Below are 26,727 nucleotides of genomic sequence, written 5' to 3' on the forward strand. Positions count from 1 at the left end.
AAACCCAGCCTTGATTCTTAATGAAGCAGCAGTGCCTTGATTTTGAAACACCCCCTCCTCATGTTAATCATGAGTGACTTCATACTGTATCCATTCATACAATGAACTTTTTTTTAATGGAAAGTCCCTTACTGGTCCTGCCTCCATGAGTGGTCAAGACCAGGAGAAAGGGGAGGAAACCAGCTGACCCAGGGAAGGATCAACTCCACAATATTCCATTTATACACAGAACCAAACAGACCAAGCACAGAGTCTGGTAATAAATAAAATGCAGCTAGAAGTTGACAGCATGGGATGGAGGGGGGAGCATGTGGGGAGCAGGAGTATCCTTTAAAAAAAAGACAGCACCCCAGGCCCAAAATGGGTTCCTGCGGAGGATTTGGTCTGCTTCAACCCAAGAGGAATCAGTGAATGAAAAGCAGTTTGGGAAGGCCAGAACCATGAGGGATGGAAGAGGAGGAAGGTTTGGGGGAGGGGGACTGTTTAGCAACTGGGCTGAAGGAATTCCCCTTCCCATTGAGACTTCCCAAATCCTCTGGTCTGGCAGGAAGGGATCAGCCTATAACCCCCCCCCCCCAGGGGAGACTTGGGACAGCCAGATGCTCCAGGCAGGAGGCTCACAAAGGCTTGTCCTCCACGGAAATGACAGCTCTATCTACCCCCAGCTTCTCTGCCAGGGTGCAGCGTCCTTGACATCCTCTTGACCTCTGCTGGGAAGTCATGCTTCTTCTTGATGGGATCCTTGGAAGTAGCATAGATCATTTTGCTGGTAAGGGGTGAGGACTCGGGAGCCCAGAAGATAAAACACCAGGTGCTCCTTGTGCTCTCCTTGGTCTCCTAGATAGTATCATAGAGGCCATCTTTGCCTGGCAGCATCTTGACAACGGTGGCATAGGTAGGGGTCATCTAGGCTGGCCCACACCACCTACAGCATCTCCTGGCCCTCCTCCAGGGTGGCAGTGTTCTTGTCCTCACTCAGGCAGAAGAACACAGTCTTCCTGCTCTTCCTCACTCCCTCAGGTATCAGTGATGTGCACACCTTCATGTCACTGAACACTTTGATGACACCATCAGAGCCACCTCAGAGGTCATGTTGTTAGAGTCTGTAAACAAGTCAGGATGGCGCCTGGCATTTTGCCAGGCGGAGTGGTTTTGTGAAGTAAAGCCAGCGAGCCATTAAGTGTGGAGATTCCTTATTGGTTGACTGCTGTATCTAGTTTATATTAATTAAGATAACCTGTGTGGAATGTATATATACTCCTCCTGTCCTACAATAAACGGCTCCCACTCCTGCTGTTTCAATGTAAACAAGTTGTTCGTCACCCCCTGGTTATTTTGCTGCAGCCGGACTGTGGCATCATGTGTTTGGAAGTGGAAGGGAGACAGCAAGGGGAGCCACAGAAGATGATAGCCACCACAGCTGCTGCCAGGATCCTACTGGCAAGCGACTTTTTTTTTAAGGAAATGAAATTTAGCAACATTATTAGACTCTGATGCCACATCCCTGCATGAGTTGTTTGTTTGTTTGTTTATTTGTAATGTTATCATTTTACTTGCAGAGCCAAGGCTAGAGAACACCTAATGATTGACAGATTTACCCAAAATAAATCCACTGTGTGATTGGTTCCTCTGGTGTTGTAAGTGTTGTGAGAAAACGAAATAAATTAAAAATTATTTCAACTAATGTTTTGGACCCACAACATTATCTGCAGCTGAGCAGGTATGATTTTACTTTGGATAACAGGTGGCATTGTGCTTTGACAACCTTGTAGTAGTCATCTGAAAAAAGTTGGGTTTTTTTTGTTGTTGTTTAAAAGTGTATTTGCTGTTAGAGTCTTCCATATAGTATAAACACTTTCATCTTCTCCTTGTTCATCCACTCTTTCACATTCTCAAGTTTATACACCTCAAAACTCTAGAAAAATTTTCTTTTTCACATTCTTTGTCTCTTTTATTTTCCACTTATGCTCATTGAGAATTTTTCTTGTCTCATCTAGAAGCTATTAAAAAAGCAAGGATGATTGGCTAACAAAATTAAAAAATATATCAACTGTTCCAAGAAAGATATAGATTTATTTAATGTAAATAAATTATACAGCCACATAGAGCAGCAGAAAAATATATCCCTAAAAATTAGATAGGGAAGCTGTCAACAACCTACAAGCTCTGAGTTGTCAAGTTTGCCATTTGCCAGTATTAAAAATTTCCTCAGGGCCTTTGTGAAACTACTAAATTCTTTTCCATAGGTCAGATTCCACAAAATAGTCAGTAATCTCTTTCAATTTATATTCTTGGCATTTCTGTATCATTCATGAAAATTGGTGCCTGGGGATAAGAAAAAAACAGCTTAGAATTCTGCAGACATAACACCATCCATCCCAAGCAAATTGCTAATTCAAAACACTTAAAATGTAAACGTGATTGCAGAATACTAGCAGCACCTGAAAGGCTTAGGGGCTTCCTGGTATGTTATAACCCGTGCATTATTGGTTGCTAAAGCTTTGGCTATTGATAATGTCAAGACCTATTCATTTAATTCAAAATACTTTACTATGGTCTTCCTACATCTCACGAAATACTTAAACCCATCCATTTATGTATGTATTTATTTATTTATTTGACTTCAGAATTGACAGCATCAATGGCTTCTTTGACTTGCAATTCCATTTGTATGCTCTAAATCTTTCTTTTTTCTTTTTTTTCAAACTGCTAAGACAATTCATTCAAAAATTCAATTACTTTCATGAATATGCCAGATAACCTTGCCAGGAATTATGAATAGAAAAACAATAAAATCACAAAACATCAATTATTTTTGCAGGGATTATTAGTGAGGAGGAAGAAATATTTGAAACTTCAAAGAAAAAGGACTCACCAAGCACTGAACAAAGCTAGGGACAAAATATTCATGCTATTAATTACCATTATCTGGTTTTGTTCCTAAATTTATGGAACTAAGAAATTTTTCTAAAACCATGATAAGAAATAACTTATACACAAAGAAAAATAAAAACTAGATTGACCATCACAAGACTCATCCATTAAAAGGCTAGAACAAATCTCAAGTAGACAAACTGTTAATGCAAAATCTCCCTTTGGCTTGAGCTATTATTCATGTGCAAGATCATACTGTGAAATACTCAAGGATGCAGAAGGACCTCATTTGTCTAATAAATAAAAAGTAGTCAATCAAATATTGTGGGAAAAGCAAATTAATAAAATATTTATCTAAGCAACAAAAATGTAAGATTTTTAAAACTTAGAAAGCCCGTGAAATCAGAAAAAGTAATTTAAAATCTTATAATTCTATTTAAAATTATTCTAAACAAAATTTAATTATTTTAAAATGTAAATCTTAGAGGAAGCATATGCTATTCAAGAATGAGGGCTGGGGATGTAGCTCAGTGGCAGAGCGCTTACCACCTAGCATGTGTAAGGAACTGGGTTCAATCCTCAGCACCACATAAAAAAAATAAAAAATAAGAGCATCCTGTCTATCTACAACTACAAAAATTTTTAAATGAAATTAATTATACCCCCTTCATAGGAACAAAAACAAAAACAAAAAACAAAAAATCAGACTTTTGGGATGGTACTAGAAGATCTCAGAAATGACTATCTCCCAAATTAACAGGTGAAATATAACTCCAAAAGAGAACATGTGGAATGTTGCCTTTGAATCATCTTTTTAAAAACCCCCTGTTCCTGCTGGTTGGCAGAATCATAGCCTTTGGGACAGTAGTCCCTGGTGTTTCTCCTTTGCTAGCAAAACAATAAACCTTCTTTTTCCTCTCCCCACCCCCCCAAAAATGATAATAATAATATTGAGCTCACAACTAACTCCTAGAACTGTTTATACAAATTAAGCTATTTGATATACGCAAACAGCTTAGGTCTATAAATGACACATAGTAAACGAAGTAAACCATGATGGTTAAATGACGTCACTCTTTACTAAGCCTGGTTATATGAATAAATTCAGATAAGGAGTGAAGAGAAGAAAGAGCATTCTAAAATTTTATCATAAGAAGAAACCCAAAATGTCTAATCACAGTTGAGCCTTAATCTACCCCAGACTTGTTCCTATCCTTGGACAATGTCCCATATTAAGCCTTAATTTAACAATCACAATGCATTCCACACTACTCTGAAATAACATTGCTTACTTCTGGACAAAGGAAGCCACGCAGAAATCACCACACTGAAACTTGCCTGATTTACTGCACAAAATACTTCTTTGTATGTCAATCTTTTTTATTTTTTCCTCTTATTCAAAAAAAGAAGTAACTCTGCTGCTGTGTAAATAATTTCAATAATCAGGATATTATTTTACCAACTGTCCTTTTAATATCTCTGTTTCTATATTTGAATCCTTTAATTAGCTTTTCAAATGTTTAAGTCTTGATGATTTAAAATAATAACAATTAAAAACGAAGTACATGTATGAAGACTTGAATTGGGTGGGTGTCAACATACTTTATATACAAACAGATACATGAACATTTTTCATATATATGTGTATTAAGAATTGTAATGCAAAAAAACAAAGTATATGTATAAAGGCATAAATTGTCGTGAACATACTTTATATAGAGAGATATGAAAAATTGTGCTCTATATGTGTAATAAGAATTGTAATGCATTCCATTGCTGTTGTGTATTTTAAAAAAATAAAATCAATAAAATATTTTTAAAAAACAATAATTGAGGGAAAAAAAAGAAACTTAGGCCTCTACCATGATACTTATCTTCTCACATTCACAGTGTAAGTCCCCAAAAATCTATTTGGGACAATATTAGGAGGGGTCAATAAGAATAATTTCTTATAACACAATGGTCAGAACAAATTTTAAATACCAAGAATTTGCTAACCAAGAATCAAAATATCCCTGTTATTAACAATAAATACCACATTGGAAGTATTAACTCAATGTTAAAAACTAAACAAATTTTGAAAAATCTATTTATACCACCAATCATAGGCAAAACTTCTATAGTACAAGAACATTGTACAGTTCTAAGAGGGCCTATCGAAAACTTAAAAAAACCTAAACACGCCTATAACATTCATTAAATATTCACAAAGAGAATACTAGGTCCAGTATATTTTGTCAAAGTGTCAAAGAGATTAGTATTAAATTGGTTCTCAAATTAGACAATCACCTAAAGATTTCTGAATTTTCATTACTGGGCCATTCTATTTTCCTCCTCTTATAAATAAAGGTAAGGTTACATTTTTAATTCATTTAAAAATCAACTTTATGAAAGAATAATTTAGTAAAATGTACCAATTTTAAAATATATGGGCCAATGATTTTTGAAAAATTTACAAACCATGAAAATATCTTTATAAAATATAGAATGTATGCACCCCAAAAGCTCCCCAGAGCCACAATGTCGTCAATCCCAACCCATCCTCAGCCTAAAGATGCTAAGATTTCCATGAAGCAAATATTATGCTAATGTAAGTTAGACAAATCATTGAGCATTATAGAGTTGAAAAATCATTGACACAATAATAACAGTAGAGAAGCATCACAATACTAAACCAAAATCCGCAGTATATGAAAATATATTTTATCAAAGCCAAACAACATTATTTCCATATGTGTAACTATGTTTAACATATGTGTGTGTTTTTGTGTATGCATGCCTTTGGGTATGTGTACCTGTTATTATACAATGAAAAGTGGCAACATTTTATAGAATTGCAAAATATTTTAACATATGAGAAGAAAGCCTAAAATTATGAAGGAAAAGAGACAATGAAATACTATTTTGATCTATGAAATTAATAATGTGAAAAAGAATGACATATCCACAGCCAGAATAGGTGCGTATTAACATACATTCTCAAATACTACTAACAGGAATGTGCAAATTTAAGCAGGCAATTTGACAAAATGTAGCAGATGCCTTAGAACAGATGTATTCTGCACTTCCATTTCTAGAAATACACCCCAGAGAAATCATCTAATGAGAGTGCAAAGGCGCAGGTTAAACATATTCATCAAAGAACTATTCACAAGAATAAAAGGAAAAGAAAATATTTCACTTGCTACCATTTCAAATTTTGCTAATATATATGAAATAATGTCATGAAATCAGTGCAAATTACATTGAGGTTCAGCATTCATTAACATGGAAAATAAGAAGGGTATGTTTTTAAATCGTGGAAGTAGTTTTCTATGGAATCTGCTTATCATGTAATAGCATACTCATAACAAAATACATTAAAATGCCTAAGAAAGCTGAGAGAATAAACTGTAGTCATTTCTGCATTGGCATTAATAATTTTAATTTTTGTCTTATTGTTTTCTGAACATACATTTTATAATCAACACGATTATGAAGCAGAATTAATTAGAATTATAAGAAAATAAGTAGTTTTGATTTATGAGGTGTCTTACTGTAATTAGCCCACAAATTTGTATTTTTCTTTTGACAATAGCCTAACATGAGTCACCATTTTCCTCTCAGTCTTATTCCACATTTATAATTCTGAATTTTTATTTACTTGATGTCAAAGGTTGTGTAATTTAAATAGCATTTAAATAACACCCCGTGGAAAATTAACATAATAGTCAACAAGTGTCTTTTATAGGTGTAAACTAGTAAGAAAAAGAATATAAAAACAAACATCTATTTAAAATGATTAGAAGAAAACTTTATACAAAACATATTGAACAGATTTATTTTAGCAAAAATCAGATCATTGATTAGATAGCACCCAAGCAGGAAAGGTTTAGAGAGCTCTGTTTCTCCATGTGAGCAGCTGAATGCATAGGGAGAGAACACCGAAGTTTAAACTAGAGTTGTCTAACTGGATACAACTAGATGCTTGCCTTGTGTGGGTGGACATGATCCAATCAGTTAACTGTTGTAGCTGGCTGCATTGTGGCTATCTCTTTAGGAAGTATACACTGCTTGTCAGATTTTGGTTTCTTTGCATACTAATTTGGGGACAGTTCTTCCCAATTTAATTTAGCTAAGTGAATAGGAGGAGCCTGACCCAGCTGTGAGCACTTCAAATCCTCAAAATAATATTTTAAGATAGGCACTTTTGTTATCCCTGTTGGAAAAAACCACAAAATTAATGCACAAAAGTCATTAAGGTGTTGAAGTTAATCATCTTGAATGAGAAAGATCTGAGAGTTGAACACCTGCAGTCTAGCTTATCTCTTTGCTCCTAACCAGTCTGTATTCCACTGTCTACTGTTGTTAATAAACATTCCCTTTGTGTATATTTATTTTATAAATTCATTATAGTATCTACAGAAATAAGAGACACATTTCCTGCTATTTTGAAAATGTATTCAATTGCTTTCATATTAAGGCTATATAGTCATAATTACCATAAAGGAATTTCTCAAATACATAGAGTGTGATTTTAATCTGCTTAGAAATGTTCTTTCCCTCTCCTACAAATGTATGCATATGGCGGGCTTCCTTTTGCTCCCCACGAAGAAGTTAATGAACGTCTCTGGCCTCAAGAAATAACACAATAACCAACCAAGCATACATTTAAACATCCACAGAAACATGAAAGAAAAAACGGCAACATTGGCATATAGATACCAAGGCTTTGTGATACAATTCCATAAGAACATTTCATATTTAACAACATGTATAAAGTCATAGAAGTAAAAAGTTAATTTTTTTTTCAGTATTAGCTGAGAAAGTTATAAATATAGGAGAATTCAGTTCTTGGCTTGCTTATCAATCTTCATCCTCATGGGTTTCCTGAGGGATTTACATTCAAGTAAGATAAGTAGACAAAAAGCACAAAAATATCACTAATTGGGATCATGTTTGGAAGTACAATTTTGCTCTGCATTTTGAACCAAAATCTTAATTGAGATCTTTCCTTCCCATTCTAACCCCACATCATCATTAACAGGCTCAGATGACCATGCAAAACAAGGAAGTCAGAGGGCAAGAGTAAGAGAGATGACCCACCAATCAGTCTACCAAGGACCAGGCCACTTTACCCAACCTGTTGGAAAGATGTGACAAAGTAATAAGGAACGAAACCCATTCTGCTGCACGGACCTTCCTATCCACAGGGACACTGGAATATTTGACACAAGCAAAATTCTTAGGTCCTGTGTCATAGACCAGAATCCTTCTGAGTCAGCAGAAGGAAGAACAATAAAGTATTTGGCACTAGTGTTGGGCAGAGATACTTTCTCCTTTATAAAAATTTCGTAGTGCAAAATTATCAGGAAATAAATTACCAACATTTCCCCTTGCCCTGTTTTTTCTCTTCCCTTTTGCCTGAGGCTCAGTCTGCTCTCATAGCAAAGCCTCTTCTAGTTATACTTTCATCCAAGCCTCTGTCAATGCAATGAAGACTATATTCATACTGTCATCTTCTAATTTTTTTTCCAGAGTCAATGCCTACAATGAATTTCTGACTCACGTTCAGATTTCTTTCACCCCTTGCTTCTTCCTTCTGCTGAAGTTCAGCCCATGTTTCTCTACCTCCTGTCACCTTCCAGTGGTGAGTTGGATGTAAGATTCAAAAGAAAATTATAAGAAGGGAAGGGAAACAGTGAAGGTGGTCTTTGAGGTACACTTAGGAATAACAGAATGAGTTATTCCTGCAAGTGTTTCACTTCCAGGAGTAGCTCCTGATGGGAAGGGCTTATTGCAAAGTGCAGAGAGAATGGAAACAAGAGAAGAATTAAGGAAGCTTTATTGAAAAGTTTCTTTTCTAGTTATTTTTAAAATTTTATGAATGTAGCCAACTGGAACAGCCAGACCACCACTCTTGAAGTTTGCTTCAACAAGGCCTCATAAGAAGTGAGTAGAGATGTAGGTCCTAAGTAGCAGTTTTATGGTATTTTAGTATAGTGTTTGTGTGCATGAATATGTATGTATATATTTATTCAATGTGGCACCTCAAACAATTTTAAAATGTAAAACAAAGAATATAGAAAAAACAAAATTCACTATGTGTTCTAGTTTAGATATCACATGTCATCCAAAAGCTCATGTGTAAGAATGCAAGAAGGTTTAGAGGTGAGATGATTGAGTTATGAAAACCTTAACCTAATTAATGCATTAATTCCCTGGTAGGGATTAACTTGATGGTAATGCTGGCAGGCAGGGTATGGTTGGAGGAAATGGGTCATTTGGGGTATATATTTTGTCCTTGTTCAATGGAGTTCCCCCCCTCTCTCTCCCTCCCTGCTTCTTGTTGACAATGTCCTGACATGCTTTCCTCCCCAAATCCTTATACCATGATGTTCTGCCTCACCTTGAGCCCAGAGCAATGGAGTTGGCCATTTATGGATTGAGGTCTCTAAAACCATGAGCCCCAAATAAACTCTTCCTCCTCTAAAATTGCTCTTGTTAGGTCTTTTGGCCACAGTGATGGAAAAGCTGGCTAAAACACTAAGTGAATTAGTATCTTTAAAAGTGTGTCTTGAAACCAAAGAGCCATATAGAGAACATGCTTAACCATGCTTAAATCATGGCCTATTAAGCATAGACCATGGCAGCTCTGTTTTGCTATTCCTTAGAAAACTTAGGTGATTAAGACATTAACCAGTTTAACAAAATGTGTACCTAAGATAAGCTTATTAGAAAATGATCACTCTTTTAACTGCATACAACTATTGGGATGATATAATTTACAAGCATAAAGATTTAAGGACTTTTAGCAAGTGTGTGAATTTTTATGCTAATTTTCCTATATTCACAGAATGATAAACTAAATGGTGGTTATATGACACATACCAGTAGTAATTTTAAATTACCCCCTTTAATTCACACCAAACTTTAGAGTTATTCTATATATATTGTAAAACTGTCATAGAAATATTTGTCTATTAATCTCAATATCTACTGATAATCTTGAAGCAAATAATAATGCTTAACTCTTACAGACAGATTACTATGTTCTAGGCATTGCATTCATAACTTGCATCCAAACAGATAGCCCAGAATCAGATTTTATTGCTATCTATGATAGAGGAACTAGGGTTCTGCAAAGTTAAGTGATTTGCTTGAAGGGACCATGCTGAGATTTCACAAACCCCAGAGACTAGCCTCTTAATCATTGCCTTGTATGAGCAGACTCTAATGATACTGGATGATGGATACAGAAGGTGAATTGCAGGGGACCATTTTCTAGAGATATCAATTTTTCTTCATATTACCTAGTTTGGAACTCGGCCTAAAATATTTAATAGTCACCATTATGTTGTGCATTCTTTATACCCAGATGACTACTTCTGTATTGCCGAACAACCCAGAGCCCTTGCACAGAAATTCCTCTTCCTCTCCCTTTCTCTTCTCTCTCTCTCTCTCTCTCTCTCCCCCCCTCCCTCTCACTCTCCCTCCCCCTCCCTCCCACCCTCCCTCTCATTTCTCAGTTCCACTAATACTCAAGTGTACCATGAAGAATGTCTTAAGGCACATGTGGCAAATGACCAATATTGATAGTTGTTATAAGCCACGGTCCTCAAGAACAGCCGGGGGGAGTCACCTCATAGAATCATACAAATTAGTGTTTCTGACCACTGGGAAACTATTTTTAGTTGAGACTCAAATAAAAAAGCCATTCTTCACACCAAAATTAGTCAAAAATCACTCCTACATTATGATAATATCAAGAACACAGTCCTTAAGAAAGAACATTGGTCAAAGGCACAACAGAAAGAGAAAGGGAATCAAGTGAGCTATGAAGTTAAAAGAAGGGGAAAATAAGAACAACCCGCCTTCTTTCAGTGAGGCAAATGGATGAATGTGGCACAACCAACAAGTGACCAAATAAAATACACAAGGAATTCACAGACGAGAACACAGACGAGATGGCTCATAAGAATAAAAATCTTCCCAGTCTCAGTGGTAATCAGGGTCTGATGGAAACGTGGATTACAGCTAGATCAAGAATACCATTTTGTTTGACCTCCTTTTCTCTCGGCCAATTGGCTCTCTTGCCTTGAGGAGTAATTATCCTGCTTACTCATCTTGCTCTTTCTTTTTGTGTTGTTGCATTCCTCCAAAAATCTGGTAGTCTTTGAGCATCAGTCACAAATAAACTCCTTGATTGTTGAAAAAATTATAGGTTGGACCAGTTTTGTTTCTGGATTAGCCTTTATCCTGTTGCCGTGAGTTGGAAGGCTAATACAAACTCTGTGTGTGGAAAAGGGAAAGCTTAGCTCTCAAGGGCCTACACTAGATTTTATATGTATTCTTTGAAAAAGATGGAAAGCCATGGCCCTTCGGATTGAGGAAAGAAGGAAAGACTGTGTATATTTGAAATAGTCATTAACCACTGACGGCTTTAAAGAGGAAGAGGCACCTTGGACAGAGCAGCACCCTTGGAAATCTCCAGTGAACACACTCAGTAGAGTCACCCACCCAGATTCTCAAGTATTTAAGAGGTGGATGTATCAGGGCTGAAGAGCAGAAGTGGTCATGACACCACAGCTTCCACAAGGTCAGCCAGTGTGTCCCTCAACTCCACCTGCATTTAATAGTCAGTTCCTCACAGTGGAGATACCTCAGTTAGTCTTGCATCCCAGGGAATTTACAAGACAACTGTCAGTGGGACAAGTCCGGTCTCCACTGTGGCAGTTGATCTGAAGTTCACAAGTGAGAATGGTTCTCTTCTTTTACCACCCATTCTTTATTTCCCTCACTCTTTGCTGCCACCTCTCTTGGCACAGAGGTCTGACTCCCTGTGCCCTATGCTAATCTCTGGCTGGGACTGGGAAAGTCCTCCTTTAAGTAAAGAATCAAGGGAGGACCAAGAGCCGATCAAATGTGTCACCTGAACGTTAAGCGTGACCTTGCCTGTTTCTGTTGTGAAATAAAAATGCTACCTTCACCTGCCAATCACTGTCAATGATCCAGTGAGTACAGTGACTCCTTTTCTCTACTTGAGGAGCTCAAAGTTACCAGGTGGGAATCAGAGCTTCAGGTTGGTGGAACTCTTACTCAGTATCCAAGCAGAAGTCTTCTGAGCTGACACATCCATAAATCAAGATGGTGAGCTTTTATGTCCTCCCTCTGCATGGCCTTAGATGTGGGTTGAGGGAGAGATGACTATAATGACAGGGACATAATCTGGTGTTGCTGGCACCCACTCCCAGTTGTGTCCTCTTTGCTGTGGGTGACACACTTCATGACTTAGCAGACAATTGTATAGCTCTCTATTCTGGGTATTTCACTTCCTGGGCTCAGAAACCCAATCTCTGCCAGAGCTCAGTACTATACAACTACATAGGAATAAAAATCAGATACTTTTTTAAAATAAATTGATAAGTTTTCCCACCTCCAGAACTAAGAGATCTATGCTGTTACACCATGATTCTATTGAAACTGGCCATAAATTCCAGGTCACAGATTTCCTCATTACAGTTATATCTAATGCCATAGGATGTGCAGCACTGCAGGGACCAAACTGCAGGACACCTTGTGCCACGGCCTGAATCTGCTGCAGAGCCCCTTCCAGCTCTGGCACCCATCAAGGACGAAGTCATCTGTGTTATTTAGAAAGTAGATTAGACAGGTAATCAAAAGTGTGGAATATGCTGTATTCAGTACCTTAAGACACCTACCGATATTTGTATTTGAATTGCTTTGTTAATGGTGGGAACAGTGAGAGTCAATAATGATCCCCCACATTCGGAAGACAGAACCTGGGCATGTCCCAAACAACTGAATCCCTGAAATGCTTACTGAACGTGAGTCATTGTGTCTCATACTCCAAGAGCACCTGTGCTTTACTAATGTACTTGCTACTCCTTGTCCATCTTTTTTGATAATCTGATGGGCTTAGTGAAGTGTATGATTCAGATCCATGTCCACCATATTATGATAGAAAGTGAGAGAGCTGAAAGTGAGAGAGTCTTAAATACGTACCATTGTTTATTCTACTGAATAAAGTTATGTGGGTGGAAATTTGATGATGTATGGTGTTTAAATCCACTCCAGAAACTACTGCCACCATGAAGAGAATGAACAAATAATTTAACTTCAATGGCTTTCTCAGTCTCCTCTGTAATTTCTCCATTCTGTACTTGCCTGAGTTCAAGACAGCCATTTCTATAATTTCTGACACTGTGGATTAGTTTCATATTTTTTTTATAATTTTACAGTTTCTATTCCTTTTTGGATTACTTCTTGTATTCAACATTGTTATTGTGAGATTCATTTGTGTTGTTGATTTATCGATATTTCATTTCTTCCTTTTATATTTTTCTTTCTTCATTTATTATTATAAATTTTTCTGAGTGGCCTTTCATTACATGGATATATCACAAATTTCCCCTCACTGATGGACATTTTGGTTGTTTCCAGTTCTTGGTTATTATAACTATAGCTACTGTGGACAAACAAACACAAATTTTTGTTCTATGAATAAAAGCTTTCCTTTCCTATGTAAATTTGTAGGAATGGAATGGTTGAATATTTAACCTTTTGAGAAGTTGCCAAATTATATCATTAAGTGGGTTATCATTTTACTTTGTTAAAAGCAGTGTATAAGAACAAATTGCACCACATCATCCACTTGATATTGATAAAATTTTTTTAATATATATATTTTTTTAGTTTTTGGTGGACACAACATCTTTTTCTTTTAAAACATTAGAAATTTATTAGTTGCTCAAAACATTACATTGATCTTGACATATCACATATCATACATTTGTTTCAAATGGGGTATGAATTCTTATTATTCCCCCGTGTACAGATTGCAGGATCACGTTGGTTACACATCCACATTTATACATACTGCCATACTAGTGTCTGTTGTATTCTGCTGCCCTTCCTATACCCTTCCAATCCTCCCTCTCCTCCCCTCCCCTCCCCTCCCCTCCCCTCCCCTCCCTCTACCCCATCTACCATAACTCTACTCTCTCTTATTTTTTTCCTCCCCTTCCCCTCACATCCTCTTATATGTATTTTTGTATAACAATGTGGGTCTCCTTTCCTCTTCTGTGCAATTCCCCCTCTCTCTTCCATTCCCTCCCACCTCTCATCCCTGTTTTATGGTAATCTTCTTCTCATGCTCTTCCTCCCTGCTCTGTTTTGAGACACCCCCCCCCTTATATCAAAGAAGACATTTCACATTTGTTTTTAAGGGATTGGCTAGCTTCACTTAGCATAATCTGCTCTAATGCCATCCATTTCCCTGCAAATGCCATGATTTTGTTGTTTTTTATTGCTGAATAATATTCCATTGTGTATAACTGCCACATTTTTTTAATCCATTCATCTATTGAAGGGCATCTAGGTTGGTTCCACAGTCTAGCTATTGTGAATTGTGCTGCTATGAACATTGATGATACTGTATCCCTGTAGTATGCTCTTTTTAGGTCTTTTGGGAATAGTCCAAGAAGGGGAATAGCTGGGTCGATTGGTGGTTCCATTCCCAGCTTTCTGAGAAATCTCCATACTGATTTCCAAATTGGCCACACCAGTTTGCAGTCCCACCAGCAATGCACAAGTGTACCCTTTTCCCCACATCCTTGCCAGCACTTGTTGTTGTTTGACTTCATAATTGCTGCCTGCCGGGGTCCGGCTGCAGCAGAATAGCCCGGGGGTGACGAATAACTTCTGTAGATTGATGCAGCAGGAGTAGGAGCCGTTTATTGTAGGACAACAGAGCTATTTATACATTTTGTACAGCTTATCTTAATTAGCATAAACTAGATACATCAGTCAACCAATAAGGAATCTCCACACTTAATAGCTCACTTTTGTTACTTCTCAAACCACTCCCTCTGGCATTTTGCCAGGCACCATCCAGACTTGTTTAGGAACATTTCTCTGGCAAAATACCACGTGTTATTTTGACTTGTCTACAGACCTTAACAGCTGCCTTTCTTACTGGGTTGAGATGGTACCTTAGGGTAGTTTTTATTTGCATTTCTCTGATTGCTAGCCATGGTGAGCATTTTTTCATGTATTTGCTGATTGATTGTATATCCTCCTCTGAGAAGTGTCTATTCAAATCCTTGGCCCATTTGTTGATTGGGTTGTTTGTTTTCTTATTATTTAATTTTTTGAGTTCTTTGTGTACTCTGGATATTAGGGCTCTATCTGAAGTGTGAGGGGTAAAAATTTGTTCCCAGGATGTAGGTTCCCTATTCACCTCTCTTATTGTTTCTCTTGCTGAGAAAAAACTTTTTAGTTTGAGTAAGTCCCATTTGTTGATTCTTGATTTTAACTCTTGAGCTACAGGTGTCCTACTAAGGGATTTGGAGCCCGCCCCCATGAGGTGGAGATTAGAGCCAACTTTTTCTTCTATGAGATGCAGAGTTTCTGGTTTGATTCTTAGCTCCTTAATCCACTTTGAGTTAACTTTTGTGCATAGTGAGAGACAGGGATTCAATTTCATTTTGTTGCATATGGCTTTCCAGTTCTCTCAGCACCATTGGTTGAAGATGCTATCCTTTCTCCATTGCATGCTTTTATCACCTTTGTCTAATATAAGGTAGTTGTAATTTTGACACAACATCTTTATTTTATTTTTACGTGGTGCCTAGGATCCAACCCAGCGCCCCGCGCGCATGCCAGGCGAGTGCGCTACTGCTTGAGCCACATCCCCAGCCCCTAAACGTTTTAATTTTAGTATTTTACTGGGAGAGTAATGTTATTTAAATGCCTAGTGATTAATGAAGCTGAATATTTTCTCAACTTATATATAGATAGCTAGATCGATACTGTCTCTCTCTCTCTCTCTCTCTCTCTCTCTCTATATATATATATATATATATATATATACACACACACACACATACACACATATATTTTTCTTTATATATATGTATATGGACATATACATATATATATATATATAAACCTATAGATATATAATTTTATTTAGTGAAATACCTGTTCTATTTCAGGTGTTTTATTTGAGGTGTCACCAATAAGTTCATATGATAGATGAAACAAAAATATTCACAGGTGAAATGACTAGATTATGAAAGCTGTAATCTAACCAGTAGATTAGCCCATTTAATGGATTGATAATTTGAGTGGAATATTGGTGGTAACTATAGGAAGGCAGGGCATGGCCAGAGGAAGTAGGTTATGGGAGCACGCCCTCGGGATTATATTTTGTCCCTTGCTGCTTGCTTTCTCTTTGTTTCCTGGCCATCATAAGCTAAGCAGCTTTTCTCTCCCACACCTTTCCACCATGACGTCCTGCCTCATCTGGGCCCAGAGCGATGAAGTGAGCCAATCATGAACTGAACCTGTGAAACCAGGGATCCTGAAGTAAGCTTTTCCTCTTCCAGGTTGTTCTTGTCAGGTATTTTGCTCACAGCAATGAAAAGCTAATACAACTTCCAAATCTTTTGACCATTTTAATTGGATGGTCTTTTTCTTATTAAATTATAATATTTTCATATAGTCTATAAACAATTCCTTTGTTGGTTATATATTTTTCAAATATGTTTTTTATGTATCTAGTTTGGATGAAGTCCCCTATGTTGACTTTTTGCATCATGTTCCACAAGCCTTTACCAAACTTAAAAAGTTTTCTCTTGTTATCTCTTAAAAATATGATATTTTTAGTCATTTTTATGACATGGATACCCTTGGAGCAACGTTTATAATTTATGGTTTGAGGTAAAAGTTGAATTTCAACATTTGAATATAAAATTGTTCCAGCACCATTTATTGGAAACATTTTCCCTTCCCTCACTGAATCGCCTTGTTACTTCCCTGTGTTTTTTCATGGTTGGCATTTTTTGACTTGATGCCAGATACTTTGAATTTTAAGGTGGTAGTGGACAAGTATTTTTATTATTGTAAATATTTTTTAGCTTTATTGGAGTATATATTTATGCACTGAAATTATCTGGAAATTGTTGGCTTATTTGCCAACACTGTTGGGTGGGACTAGGGCAGCCTTAACTTGAAGTTCTTATTTTCCCTCTATGGAAGAGCTTTCTGAGTGTCCTACCCAGCTCCTCAAGAGTTATATTTGCCCTTTCCAATAAGAAAAGAAATTCTTCGTGTGTCTGTGTGGGCTCTGGGAATCATTATCTTTGCTCTCTGGCGTTTCATTCTCTGGATTCAGGGAATTTCCTTGCATATATTGGCTGATCAGTATTCAGCTAAAAATATGAGGGACACCCTAGGGAAAGAAAGCTGGAATCCCTGGACTATGGTTCCTTTGTTCTTTCTCTCTCTTCCTCCTCTGTCTCCTTCCCTCCCTCCCCTCTTTTTCAGGTTGTTTGAAAACTCCAGTTTTTGTACCCAGTTTCCAATCTCCACCTTCTCTTTTCAGGGAAAAAACAAAAACAAAAACAAAACAAAAAAAACAACACACTCACATTGGTTCACCTGCCTCCCTCCTTTGACCCTGAGAAACTGGGCAGTAGACTGAGGCAGAGGTAACCTCATCTGTCTCCCTCTCTCGGCAATCACTGCGCTGCACTGCCCACTCTGCTCGCCAACATCTGAAAGACCTGTCAAATATTTTGTTCTCCAGGCTGGACAGTAACTCTGGTCCCTTTTACTTCATTTTGGTTAGAATAAGACATTGAATCTGAATCAAGGTTTCCCATACATTCTAGAACAAACCTTGCCACTCCGAGTCAGCTGGTTCTTTTTTAGCATCATGTTTCCCAAACTGTAATGGATAAAAAGAAAAATCATCGGAGAAATTTGTTTAAAATGGGGATGTTGTTTTCCTGTCCTCAGAACCTCAATTCAGTAGATCTGGAATTTAATCAGCTATTTGAATATTTTAAGAAGGCCGTCATGTAATAACTCATAGTTAGAGAAACTTGCTTTAGTTAATGATTTTTCCTTGTTAAACTGGGCAAAAATGACTCATCTGCATGTGTGAGCTGGAGAGAGCAGGGACTTTATACCTACTGTTAATTCTTTGATAAATTATTATCCCAATTCAGAGTGTCTTCTTACCTAGAGTTTAAAGCCCATAGCTGGGAAGAGGGAAGAGCTTCCACATGTACCCACCCCAACAGATTTAGACTGTCACTATGATCCCATATGCTCAAAGCCCTGGGTTACTAATGATCTTTGTGTCATTTTTAGAATTTCAGTGAATACATTTCCACACAAATATTTAGTTGTTATTTCCATTAAATTTCTTATAGAATTCAGCAAAAACAGACACATATTATCTTCAGCTGGAAGACACATGATGTTTAAATAGCATTAGAAGAAATCTTTTAAATGATTGGTCTCTTATTGCTTGAATTGGTCTCTTATTGCTTGGATTTCTCTACTTTCCTACCAAGCCAATATTTGTATAATGCTAATGATGCTATTTGTATTTTCTGTAGTTCTGAATCAATTTTCTACCTTCTATTCTTCTTATTCCATTTTATTCTCCATGCATTGCTATTATAAACATCATTATTTTGTCCTATTTTACTAAGACAGGTTAAATAACTTACTGAAAATCACAAACGTGAGCAGAAGTAGAATTCAGTGTGTTCTACTTTTAAGATCATTGGGGCTTAATTGTATAATTTTCTTGGCTTTTTTGCTATTTATGTTTTTAAAATTACATTAATTCATGAAACATTGATTCTACTAAAATGTATGTGTTAGTCAGCTTTTCCCATCTATAACTAAAATAAATGACAAGAACAATGCAGAGGACAAAGCATTTATTTTGGCTCACAGTTTCAGAGACCTCAGTCCATGGTCAGCTGGCTCCATTCCTCTGGGTCCAAGGTAAGGCAGCACATCATAGTGCAAGGATGTGGCAGAGGAAACTTCTCAGCTCACGGTGGCCATGAAGCAGAGAGAGGGAGGTGGAGTCGGGGGACAAGATATAATCCCCAAGAGCATAGCCCACTTGCCCACCTCCTCCATCCATGACCCATCTGCCTACAGTTACAACCCAGTACAGTAGTCCTTCCAAATTATCAATCCATTAAATGGATTAATCCCATGATTAGGTTACAGATCTCATAATCTAATTATTTCACCTCTCAACATTCCTGAATTATCTATCATATGACCTTTTGTGGGGAATACCTCACATCCAAATCTTAACAGTGCATGTTACTGCAAAATTCTTCAAAAATGATTTTACTGGGAATTTCTATTTATCTCATCCTTAATAACATAACTTGCTGTACCATCTATAATTTGCTTTACTATAGTCTTACTAATTGTTAGATATTGGTGTAAGAGATTTCCAAACACTAAATCATCTTTTTTTCTTCACTATAAGGTATGGTTTATTATTGAGATTTATTGGAGGAGAAATTGAGGTACAAAGTAAATCAGTCCAGGTCACACCATTAGGAATCATTAGAGTCCAAACTTCCTGGAGGTTTCCTCCAGAATTGATGCCTTTAATTTTTGTTCATCACTGACTCTTATTTGAAAAGCCCTCTGTATTTAATCTAGTGGCTCATTTTTGGCTGATCATCTCAATATCAGAAGTAGTATCAAAGATCATTTTAAACAGTCTGCTTCACAAAAATTCAATTCCAGCAAAACTCTGATTGCTCTCCTTAGCACATTCAGATTTTTAGCCATTTGCTTTTTTACTTTGGATTTAAGCATGAGGTTTGAATATTAATCTCTTTTACCAGTCAAAAAGTATCCTATTAAAGTCTTAAAGTGACTTAGCAATGAATACAAAATTTAGAAATCTACCTAAGAAATTTTTATTTCAGCAATTTCATGGTTGACAAAAACCATGGTCTTGTGTGCATTTAAGTAGGAGTATGATAGTTGCTCTTTTATTTTGATGCCACCTACCTTTTTAATCAGTTTTCATTTTATAAGTGCAGTGTGTCCTTGGAGGAGCTGGAAGATGACATTATGAGGACCAGATTTAAAGAATCATTTAAATGTTAATAAGAGACTTTAACCAAAAGGTGGGTTGGAGATACATCTCATCATGGAGAGATTTTCCCAGGGCTAGGATAATATTCACAGAGTCTCTAGTTGGTGGAAAAAAAGAGTAATGTACTGAGCCACACTGGTCCTTGAAAGAGTATGGCAAGAGGTTGAAGGAGCTATAATCATAGAAGAAAAGCTGATGATTAGACTAATTGCCTATCCAGATGGGTCTAGAGAAAGCAATCATCATAAGTCACTAATAATAGTAAAAATAAACAATAAATTCAAGCAAAGATTGGAGGAAAAATATGTGACAAATAGAAACTCCTCTTATGTTCCTCTTGTGCCTCAAATTTATTATCTAAATTGGTGTCTCTAAATTATTTCAAGAGAAATATTATTAAGTAAACAGAGACCTAAGAAGGAAAACCAGGAAAAGATTCTTACACAGAATGAGGAAGGATTTTTCCTAATCTTAAAATATCAAAAAATTTCCCCTGGTGAACTTACTGTTATACCCCTGTATTGTAAGTTTCTGGGTACTTTTATTTATGTAAGGGCAACACCTGGCATTGTTGTCTTGTTCCTTATAGGGGACAGGAACTCAAAATCCATTGTCCCATAAACAAATTGTTAAAGAAGGAGGGTGAGGGTAGGGCATAGGGAAGTCCTTGGGAACTAAATCTACCTGATAATCATAGAAGAAAAATCCATGTGCAAATAAGCCATAGCAAATAGCAATATTATATATAATTATAATTCACTAATTAAATCGATAATAATGAAAATAGAAGGGACAGCACTAGTGTAGAACTAACAGATCAGGGGGAGGGAGGATGGGAGGAAAAGGGAAGGTGCAGGGGAATGAGATTGACTAAATTATGTTATGAGCATGTATGAATTATAATGTATTAATGTATAATTATAATGTACTAATAAAAGGAGATTGTATAAACATTTATTAAAGTGGCCCTCATATTAAAGTTGTTCTACAAACAAGTTCATGTTGCTAGTTTTAAAATTAAATTAATATGTTTTTGAAAGGGGTAGCAAAATAAGAATCTATGTTTCACAAGTTATTGACATGAATACACATATGACTTTAAAGCCTATAGGTTTTTCCTCCTGTTTTCCTTGCTTACTAGGGAAATGTCTATTGCATCATCAGATTCAAAGAGTAATACTGTGAGCTGTCAGAGATTCAAGGTATACAGTTTAGCTAGTTATTTGTCCTTTTTAATTTGTTGTTAACCAGCCGTATTTGTGTTTGAGATAACCTTTTAAAACAAAATTTAAACAGAGAGCAATGTGAATGTGCCCTGTGGTAATCATCATCAGTAAAATGATAATGGAAATTGGGTTAGAACACTCCTCATATCTATCCACAGGCAGGTTAAGTTGTATAATATAAACACATAATATACATGTTGCACATATAATATACAATATAATGTCTAATATATAACCACCCAGCTGAGTGTGGAAAATTAGAAATAAATACAAATGTAGAAGCCAAATAACTGGTTTGGAACTTCTAGATCCAGCTGCATTCTGCACTCGTAACGTTACCTCTGGAAAGTCTGGTACAGTGCCTGGGCCTAAGTCCCGTTGTCTATGAAGTGAATACCTGGGCCCAGATGATCTCTAAAGTCCCTTCAAGCTCTCTAGATCATACATTGATTCCTTTCAAGACACTTGGTTCCTCTTCTCAGAATCTGTTTGCTCATTTGAGCAAGGTTAAATCTGTGGGTATTTCACAACCAGATGTTTAGAAGCAGAATTCTTGGTGTATTTGTACAGCTCTTGAGCTTGTTTTCTGGACAGATCACATCCTGAGCCAATTGGCAAGCCAGCAGATGGCACTATGCCATCACCTTGGGACCAGCCAGCCCCTGAGAGCAGGCACTCATCTCTCTCAGTCAGAAGTCTTAATCATCTGCGCTAATTAACAGTGCCACACTTTTTTTTTCTTTATGATTATAAGCTGAACTTGATACTTTCTAATTTGAATAATGATGCTCTGCTTAATTCTCTTCTCTGCTGTCAGGTGCATAAAAGCTGAAAAGGGAGTTTTCAGTTTGCCAGTTCCAAAATGTAAGCAAATAACAGGGCAGAGGTAATGAAGTTATTTTCCTCCTACGAAAATAGAATCTCCCCCTTCCCAAGGACTGTTGGACCCAACACTGAGACTATGAAGTCTGTAAGGCAAGAACCTTGCCTGATCCACCAGCTCATTAAAGATGGTTAGTAAATCTGTGGGATTGGGGGTAAAGCAGGAGCTTTTTGTTGACTCCTGTTAATGGAAGATGAGATCTGTGGATCGCTGGGTTTAAGTGACTGGGTGAAAGTCTATTGATCCCATTGATGGAAGCAGAAAATCCTCCCTTAAGTTTGTGTACACTCTTGACACTTTTTCGAAGAAGCCAAAACACCAGTGAACAATTACTGCCTTTGCAACTTGAGGATGGAGTTAAAATTTTACAGAAATCACTTCCTTTCTTCCTTCGAGGTAGGGGCTCATTCTTCAACCATGCACAAGTGCAGAAGGCCAAGAGGAGGCCAAGGTCTTCTCTGGACAAGATCTGTACTCTCTGAACTCAAATCTGGATGTTGGTTTCTCCCTCAATAATCCTCTTGTTATGTTCTTTTAATTCTGTCATTGTTATATTGCCTGTTCTTCCTGAAAGATTACTTCAGCTTTAATTTTTCTACCTTTATAGGAATAATGTGGTGGTGCTATTTTACAGCTCTTTCTCTCTCTTTAAAAAGAGGATTACTGCTTGCTTTTTGGATGCAAGATTTTGTTTTTGTTTTTTTTTTTTCCTCTCAGAGCGTCTTATCATTTTCTTATCTTTTCTTTTCCATAAATTGCCTCTGTTTCCCTCACCCTGTCATTTTTCTTTAGACACTAAAAAGACACAACTCTATCAACTGGTGGGTGGCAGCAACCTCTGTAGACATTTAATTTTTTAATATTTGTATTTTTTATTTTTAATTAACAGACAATAATTTTACATATTTACAGGATACAATGAGTTTTTTTTATTGTTGAAACTGGAGATTGATCCCAGAGACACTTAACCACTGAAACACACACTCAAGCCTCTTTTTATTTTTATTTATTTAATTTATTAATTTATTTATTGATTTTGAGACAGAGTTTTGCTAAGTTGCTTAGGGCCTCACTAAGTTCCTGAGACTGGCTTTGAACTTGCAATCCTCCTGCCTCACACCTCCTAGCCCCTGGGGTTATAGGTGTGCACCACTGTGCCCATCCACAATGTGATTTTTTGATACATGATTTAATGACCAATGAGCATATCCATCACCCCAAACATTTACCATTTCCTTGTAATGACAAAATTCAAAATCCTGTCTTTTAGCCACTTTGAAATATACACTGTATGATTGCTAAGTACAGGCACCCTACTGTTCAGTAAAACACTTAAATTTATCCCCAATATTTGTAACTTTATACCTGTTGTCCAGCCTCTTTCCATCTCCCGCTATACTGCAGATATTTTTTCTGAGTCATTCTATTTACTCAGAGAAAACTCTTTCGATATCCTCAGGATGTAAAACAAAAGGAGATCTAAATTGTATAAGCTCCAAACTAATTCTCCAAATTAGTCCCACCATTCATTCTGTCCTTCTTCCTTCTAATTCTGATTGTGCATAGAGGAACTGTCTTTCACTGGGGAGAAGAGGACTCGCCCATAAAGCACAGAGGAGGGATTTCTTAGGCATTAGGGAATTTGGAGATGCACAGCTGCTTCCTGGTCTTCATCCTACCCCTTACCCCCAATTCTGAGGCTTCTCCAGCTTCTCATTCCATAGCTATTAAAGGTTCTGCCCTACCCATTTGCTTGTTGCTAAGTGGATTGTCTTCTCCTGGCCTGGATTTCAACTTCTTGGCTGTGTGAGCTTCTACTGCAAGTGACTGTGCTCTCCGCCTCATCCCTTTTTTATTTCCCCTGCACTGTTATTTTAGTGGATTATTGAATGGAGATCTATATACAAGCATTTGAATTCCACTGTGGTCCGTAATGCCCTTTCCCCCATGTAAAGAAAGACCCTCACTAAGAATCCTGTTGAAGCAAGTCTGGTCTGGAGTTATCCATCTGACCAGTAACGGTTATTTTTTTGTTACCATTTTATCAATAGAAACCTCAGTTTAAACAAGGAAGACAATGCTAAGGATTTTGTTATTTTTCTCAAAAGAAAGATGACATATGAATCAGTTCTATTTCATCCATGCGATAAACAGATTTTTTTAATGGACATTTTACAAAGCTACAAGCTAAATGTCATATAGGATAATGTAACAAGGTCACTAAATGGAGAAACATCATGCTGGCTCTGAATTCAGAGACCATCTTCTTGACTCTGTCCTACACATGCCCCTGAAGAACCACAAAATAACCTAAGTTACCCACTTTGAAGAAGTCATCTGAATGATGCTGCAATTTAATGAATTTATATTAAAATATGATTACTAAACTTTGCATCAAAAGTTTGTGATATAAATATTAAAATTCTGGGTGCCAGGTGTGGTGGTGTGTGCCTATAATTCCAGCAACTCAGGAGGCTGAGGCAGAAGGATGCAAGTTTGAGGTCAACCCTCATTAACTTAGTGAAATCTTGTCTCAAAATAAAAAGGGACTGGGGATATAGCTCAATGTTAAGGTGCCCCTGGGTTCAATACTCAGTACAAACCAAAAATGTATTAGGTAACATCACACAAATGGTTTCAAACCTTTTTCTGCACTTTTAGCATAAAAACTCACAGACTAATCATTTTTAGACTGTTCCTTGAGGTGTTCTTTGGGCAAGTGGCAGTGACAGTCACGAATGGAGGAGCAGAAGTGGAAAGAAATATGGGGTAAGAAGCGAGAGAATATAGATCACGGGTTGAATCCACACCAGCACATCACACCCAGGCATATCAGCCTCAAGTGACTTCAGTGTGAGAGATGACAAATTAGTATAATAACATAGAAGACACTTCCTAACCTTAAAAAAAAAAGTGAACTCTTAAAAACCCTGGTAAGTATGTGACATATTTGCAAGTGAATTTCCTGTCAGAGGCAAGACAAATGTGGTGTCATAATCCAGCAGATCAGAGTTAAGCATCCTTGGGGGAAAATGGTCATTACTCTTTCTACAAATTGGATTTACGTGCTTGTATATTCCATCAGTGCTTTCCCATCAAATCCATCACATCCTAAGTGGCATTACAATAATAAACGCTCTTCTTCTAATGAGGTTTTGTTGTGGTTCTCGCTTTCCTACTCGTCATGCATTCTAACACCCAGAGCTCATCAGCGAGGGTAACGCATTTGTAGTTTAAAATAAACTTGATCTCCAACTCCAAGTGAACGGAAAGTACCTGGCAAGGTAAATGATTTAATGAGACATAGAAAATAATGAAATTTCAGCCACCTCCTCTGGAGCTTGAAGGTTTAATTCTACCAGGAAGGATAAACAAAAGAAAAATGAATACCAATAAGTTAAAATTGCAAGATGAATCCACACTGAAGGAAGAGAGAGGAAGATTTACTGACGAAGACTTTGTTGTTGTAAGCTGGTGATATCCATATTCATTTCAGTCTAATAACTAGAATATGCATTATGATCTATTTTTATCATTGTTGCTTAGCTTTTATTGCCAATGTGGAAAGAATGTGAAGAGGGAGCTCACTTCAAATATGATCAGGCTCAAGACAACATCACCTGCTTTCATTCCCACCCCCACTCCACCCACCTGCCTCTTATAACCTACCCCAGGCAGCACCGAAGACAATGAGGATGCATGAAGAGAAGCCCCGCTTTGCTTCTGTAATTCCCATTTGCTTCTTTTCTTCTCTTGTATTTTAAGATTGCAAGACTGAACTCAGAGGATTACTTCATGTTTTTAAAACTACCTGAAACATTCTTTTTCACTATTCCAAATAATGCATTGAGTGTGTATCTTGAGTCTGTGCAAAGCACTTTACATTAATTATTTAACCTGATGTAAGACTCAAAATTACCATTTTAGGAATACTTATCTCCACCAATTTTAAAAACTGTGAGGCACAAAATGTAAAAGCTCAAGGTCGAACAGCTAAGTGGGTTAGGCAAGTCCTTCTGAGTATTAATTGCTAATATTTACATTGGAGCCACAGTAATAGAATTTTTAGCAGTCCATTAACTTAAAATTAACTAATAGTGAATTTTTTTTAAATGCCAGTTCAAGCATCTATTAAACTATTTAAAATGTTAGTAATTTAGTGAGCTTAATTAGGAATGAATTAGTCGCCTTTAGAATAAAGTGGTTTTGTGTGTGTGTGTGTGTGTGTGTGTGTGTATGTGTGTGTGTGTGTTTTTAAAGACCAACATGGAAGCCTGAAGGAAGTGAATCATACTCTAAAATTGGCCCTTAAAGAAAATACCTGCAGAACTCAGGTCAAAAGACCAAACTGAGTCTCCTGACCCAGAAGTATACCTCCTTTTGCTCCAAGTAGAGCTCGGCAGCACAGAGCTGAATTGGCACCGAGGACCTCAGTGTCAACACAGATAGACATGTTGGAAGCACTCAGGACCTAGTGAGTTCAGTTGTAGTCTGTAGAAAATACTGTCGCATCTGTACCTCAGCATTTCCTTTTAGAATCCACCTCACTTTGTGGAGAACTAGACATCACCAGAGCAGAAAAAAGCACACCAAGAGTGAATCCTTTAATATGGTTATAAACAATGAAACAAAGAAAATAAGCAAAAAAAAAATTCTTTAATATTCCTTCATCAAATAGGCCTAAGGAAAAAAACGCCATAGTCAATTTAACTCTCTGTAATTTTTTCCTTCTTTTGCATCTTTGGAAGTTGATTATAGTTGAATTCTTTGCGAGAAACATTGGATGACCTGTAAGAATATCAAAT

The 26,727-nt window shown here is 37.0% G+C and overlaps 1 pseudogene; it reads right to left on the reverse strand.

Annotated features, from left to right (window-relative positions):
• Positions 1 to 617: 617 nt before the first annotated feature.
• On the reverse strand, positions 618 to 26,375 carry LOC144366021 (cofilin-1 pseudogene; annotated as a pseudogene).
• Positions 26,376 to 26,727: the final 352 nt, after the last annotated feature.

This window comes from Ictidomys tridecemlineatus, chromosome 8 (assembly GCF_052094955.1).
Source record: "Ictidomys tridecemlineatus isolate mIctTri1 chromosome 8, mIctTri1.hap1, whole genome shotgun sequence".
Taxonomy (NCBI): Eukaryota; Metazoa; Chordata; class Mammalia; order Rodentia; family Sciuridae; genus Ictidomys; species Ictidomys tridecemlineatus.